The sequence below is a fragment of the Dendrobium catenatum genome, unplaced genomic scaffold, assembly GCF_001605985.2.
Source record: "Dendrobium catenatum unplaced genomic scaffold, ASM160598v2 fragScaff_scaffold_207, whole genome shotgun sequence".
Taxonomy (NCBI): Eukaryota; Viridiplantae; Streptophyta; class Magnoliopsida; order Asparagales; family Orchidaceae; genus Dendrobium; species Dendrobium catenatum.
Genome location: NW_021318669.1, coordinates 681,941 through 687,722, shown reverse-complemented (window position 1 = coordinate 687,722; position 5,782 = coordinate 681,941).

Genomic DNA, 5,782 nt, shown 5'->3' with positions numbered 1-5,782 from the left:
ATTATAAGCATGTCACATTTGGATGTTATTTAGTTATCCAATTTATGCTTTGAACTCACTAAATGTGCTATAGATGATTTGGGCACAATTGGACTTGGATTGAATTTTGTGTCATAGGGTTCATCTTTTTAATACATTCAGTTCGATTATAAGTTTACTGAAATTGGAGTTTGGATGGCTTTGGATCTAATTTTGAAAGTTTTTAATCAAAATTTTCCTAGAGATTTAAGACTAATAATTATTTTTGATGGCACATCAATTGCCCACTATTTTCAAACGTTGAAGCTCTTTAAGTCCAAAAATATGTTTTGAAGCTCTTTGAATCATTTCAATGCAAAATTATAAATTATGAGTAATTTCAATGCTTGACGACTCATTAGATGTCAACATAAACCTCATATTGGGCTTGTGAATAAAGAAAAATACCCTTAATTTTAATTTTAGAGTATTATGAGATTATCGCATTGATTGGAGCAAACATTTTTGAAAATTTATAGTACAAACTTTAGAAATGTCTCAAAATAGCTTGTGGAGCCTCCGTTGGTTTTTGAAAGTGCCAAAATCAAGTCTAAAACATCAAAAAACTATTTTAGGGACCCCAAAAACATCCAAACTGGATTGTCTAAGACAAAAATCAAGCCCGAACGAGATTTCTACCGCCACCGGTAGCCTGATCAGCCCGTTGTCCTATGTTAGTGGCTCACCTAGCCTGCTCGCCCTGCCCACCTAGCTCTCTCACCTAACCCTCTGCCCTAGTTCACCCCCATTTTGTTTGGCCTGCTCGCCTAACTCGTTCCCCTAAATCAATCAGCTCATTGATATGCTCATATAATTCACGGTTGGACATAGCCTACACGCTTGGGCATAGCGTCAAATTTAGCGTCGTGCACCTGTTAGAGCTAGTCGACGCCAACTGCAACACATTGGTTGCAGTTAGCCAATTTTTTTAACAGAAATAGGTGTGTGTGTGTGTGTGTTTGTGTGTGTGTGTGTGTGTGCGCGTGTGTATAATTTTTTAATTTTGAAAAATAAAATTTGTATAAATTCCATAACTTTAGGTGGTATCTCCCATCTTGCATAGACCCTCCCTTTGTCTTGCATAGGTGATATCCCTTATAAAGAAGATCTAGGGTCCCTCTTTATGTATAAAGAGTATCCCTTACATTTCTTCTTCTTCTCTTATGAATTTCTTCCCATATTAGATATATTCCATTGTATGAGATAGGTGGCATGCCCTATGAAGCTTTAGGGCCCCTCTTTTATGAAAGAGTCTTGACGAGAGATAATTTTCTCCCTTAAAATATCCATAATAAAAGAAGATTAGCCACCTCTTGTATGAGAGGAAGGCCTAAAAAGATCCGACAATAATAACGCCCTAGAGGAGAACCTGCGATTGTTAGTAGATAGGCAAAATTTTGATGATGATTAAGCAGAAGTTTGATGGCAATTGATTGTTAGGTGGATATCCGACATGATCGACAGTTATGTAAAAGTCCAGCCACGACCACCGGCCGTATGGTGAACTAAAGGAGGCAATTGGAGGGTGTGATGTTAATGACAGACAAGTGAGGTTGATGACGGGTAATAAAAGGTAAAGGACCGACGACAACCATCAGTTAAAGGGTCGATGATGGCAATGGTCAAGTTGCACTCTACTAAAGGAAGTATGGCCTCATACTAATGGGGCAGAATTTGGACATCCCTGATGGAAGGGGTCGAAGTAGAGTGCATAATTAGTAGTCAGATTACACCCTCATAGTGCCGATTGAGTGGAAGCCTGATGAGGATTAGGTTATAATATTTCTTTGAAGAAGAAGTTGGAGGAGAAGCTTCTAAGTGCAGTAGAGAAGAGGTTGATAAAATACACTAAGGATGTTTGACTTTTAAAGTTGTTTATTAGTGTGTTGCTCAATAATATTAACATATATATATGGATGAGATAAGGAGAATCCACCAAAGATTTTTGACATACATGAGGTTATTTGTTAGAGCATTGCTTAATGACTATAACCTGTATGGAAGAGTTCGAGAAAATCCATCAAGGATGTTTGACCAAACTGAGGTTATTTGTCAGAGCAATGCTTGATGATGTTAAAATGCCCAGAAGAGGTAAAGCTAATCTGCCAAGGATGTTTGACCTATCCTAGGTTGTTTGTTAGAGCATTACTCGTTGATGTTAAACTATGTGAAAGTGGTCAAATCAAATCCCCATGTGACCTATTACACCTTGATTGGGAGGGGACAAATGTCACATGTATCTTAAATTAAAGGTGAAAAATGGTCTATTTTTAGACCGCTGAGGTTAGGAATATGACCTTGCTTAAGATGCAAAAGTTTAGTTAAAATTTTTGAGGGACTGCCTGGACACAATCATATTTGAGATCAAAACCAAGATTTTCCCTCCAATCCAAAATTTCTTCCCATAGAATTGATACAATAATAGTTGAACGTTGAAAGGAGATAAAATAATATATGTTTGATTTTGCAATAAAGTTATATTCCATATTGAAGGACTTCATTTGGACCTGATAATAGGTTATGATAATGTTGACCTCATTTTTGTATGAGGTCACTCTTAACTCCTCCCTAAGTTTTAGATCCTAGGATCTTCCTAGTTCCTAGCCCTTAGGCCCAATCCAGATCTTAACTCAATCCAAACCCAGAATCCTTAGGCTAAAGACTTAGGTCATAAAGCCCTTTCTAGGTGATTTTTCCATCACCTTGAAACCCAGTCAATTGGCATCTAATTCAGGATCTGTTAATTTAATATTAGTGTGACATGTCTCTAGTATCAACCCTCTAAATTTGAGCTCATTTGGAGGACTCTAACCCCATAAACTTAATCTAACTCCAAAGGTTGCAAAACCTACAATTAATGCCATTGGACCCTTTCACCTAGTGCAATTTGACTTTGGAGCCCCTTCCAAACCCTTTGATCACCTCTAATACATTGATATTGATTTGTTGAACAATATCCTACACCTTTCCATACTCAATTTGACACAGAATTGACTTAGATCCAAAATGACCAAAATGCCCTTCAAGGGGATTTTTGGACTTTTTGCCTAAACTTAGTTTGATTTGACAATCAATCTTTGAAATCTTCCTCAAATGTTTTCAACTGACCTTTGAAACCCCTTGGACTCAATTCAAACAATGGGTCAATGTGGTTGACCAAGTTAACCCATTTTGACCTTAAGGCCTCTTAAACAAAATGACCATTTTGATCCAATTGATCTCTCCACACTTTGACACCCCATTCATTAGGTCCATGGGATCAAATCAAATTCAATGGACCTAATTCTTGGTCTTAGGTCAACTTGGTTGACCAAGTCAACCAAGTTTGACCAAATGACCCATACACTCTTCCTTCCATCTATATCTTGCCACCAAACTCCTCCTCGACCACCTCCCGGCCACCGACCAACGTCGAACTTTTGCCTATCGCTGGATTCAACCTTACACCGGACTTTCGGCCGTTGCTAGACTTCATCCCATAGCTGAACTTCAGCCCGTCGCCAGACTTTAATCGTACTTCTATCATATGCCAGACTTTCGCCCGTCGTTGGATTTATACCCTACGCCGGACTTTTCCCCATCAGTTGATTTCTTCCTGACACTAAACTTTTGCCCGTCATCAAACTTCTGTCCATCGCCAGACTTCTACCCAAAGCTAGAATTTTACCAGTCATCGAATTTCTACCCAAACTTTTGCCTGTTGCCATACTTCTGCCTGTCGTCGGACTTCCACTCGTCATTGGACTTTTATCGAACTTTTACCCAACGACATACTTCCATCCATCTTCAGACTTCTTTCCTTCTTTAAACTTCCACCTGGGATGTTGGACTTTGGCTCAGCCACCAAATGATGCTGGACTTCTGTCTGGCCACCAACAACGCTGGACTTCCACCCGACCACCAGCTAAGGTCCTTCCGACATCTGTCGCCAACAATAATCTTTCTGATCACCGTCTCTTGTTGACTACGATCTTTCTGACATCCTTCACTAGACAATGATCCTTCCGACCTCCTTTGTCAAATAATGGTCTTTCCAACCTTAGTAACCCACTGACTATGGTCCTTTTGACCTCCATCGCCTGTCTACTACAGTCCTTCCGACTTCTATCACCATCCAACAATCTTTTTGACTTTTGTTGCCCATCGACTGCGGAACTTTCGACCACCGTCACCTAACTACAGTCTTTTCGACCTCTGTCGCCCACCGACTATGGTTATTTCGACCAAATAAACACATAAATAGTGATTCTTCATGTTTCCAACATGTAATGCACTATATATGATGTATATTTATTATGTTAAGCCAATGTCTTCCATCCAATTAAGGGCCTCATTTGTAATTAACTGCAAATATTAGTGGATTCATTCAAACTGGGCTAGGCCCAATAGTTTTTCCCCTTTTTAAAGTTTTATATGTAAAAATCTTGGTGTCTCTTATGAATGTTGCACACTCTCTTTTTATCTGATTGTATGTTGGATCATCATACAAAGCTAAGAAGCTAAATTTTCTATTTCTCTACCAGCGTGAATATTACACAACAGTTTAGTGCCTTCTATGAGAATATGGTTCCCAATAAGGGTCCAATTTTTTCTCCAACCTCAAAATGTCAAAAAGGCAATAAAGGTCTAACGATGGACCATTCTTCACTATTAATTTTAGATGCACATGGTGTTTACCTTTCCTAATCATGACATAATTGATATCAGGGGGATTCGATAGACCTCTTCCATATATATTAACATCATCGAGCAGTGCTTTGATATACAATCTTGGATAGGTCATACATCCTTGGTGGATTCTCATGACATCTTTTATATAAGTTAATATCATCAAGCAGTGCTCTGACATACAACCTCGGATAGGTCATATATCCTTGGTGGATTCTCTCGACCTCTTCTATATATATTAACGTCATCAAGCGACGCTATGACATAAAATCTTGGATAGGTCATATATTCTTGGTGGATTCTCTCGATCTCTTCTATATAGGTTAACATCATCGAGCAGTGCTCTGACATACAATCTCACATATGTTATACATCATTGGAGGATTCTCTCGACCTCTTTCATATAGGTTAATGTTATCGAGCAGTGTTTTAACATACAACCTCAGAAAGGGCATACATCCTTGATGGATTCTCTCGACCTCTTCCATATTGATTAACATCATTAAATAATGCTCTAACATAAAACCTCGGATATGTCATATATCCTTGGTAGATTTTTTGAACCTCTTCGATAGAAGTCAACATTATCGAGTAATGCTTTGAGTAGACAACATTCTCTCTAGAAAGATTCCATAAAAATAAGTGGTTCGTAAAATCATCACCTTAGTAGCCTAAAAAATATCCAAAAGGTATGGAGAAATATATCAAAGCATATTTTAAAGATGCATAAATAACTTAGTTTTCTCTAGGGGATAAGTTCATTTCAAATAAAAAGTAAACATCGGGCTCATACAAATAATCTCAACTTCATATATAATATTATTGTTTTTTTTTTTTTTTTAAAACCAATGCCTCAAAATGCATTAAACCTAAAAAAAATAGATACAACTCACTCAAGAACTCCCTAAAGCATCACACTCCTCCTTCAAATAATGTAAGAACGAAGGAGGAATGGAATTCTCTTGAAGATCTTCCCACAAAAAAGATCCTTCTAAAGACAAAGTAGCACACATGTCCGCTAAATTGTTACCAAGTCTACTAGAATAAGAGAAAATAACTTGCTTAAAATCTAATAAAAAAGCCAAACTATCTTCAA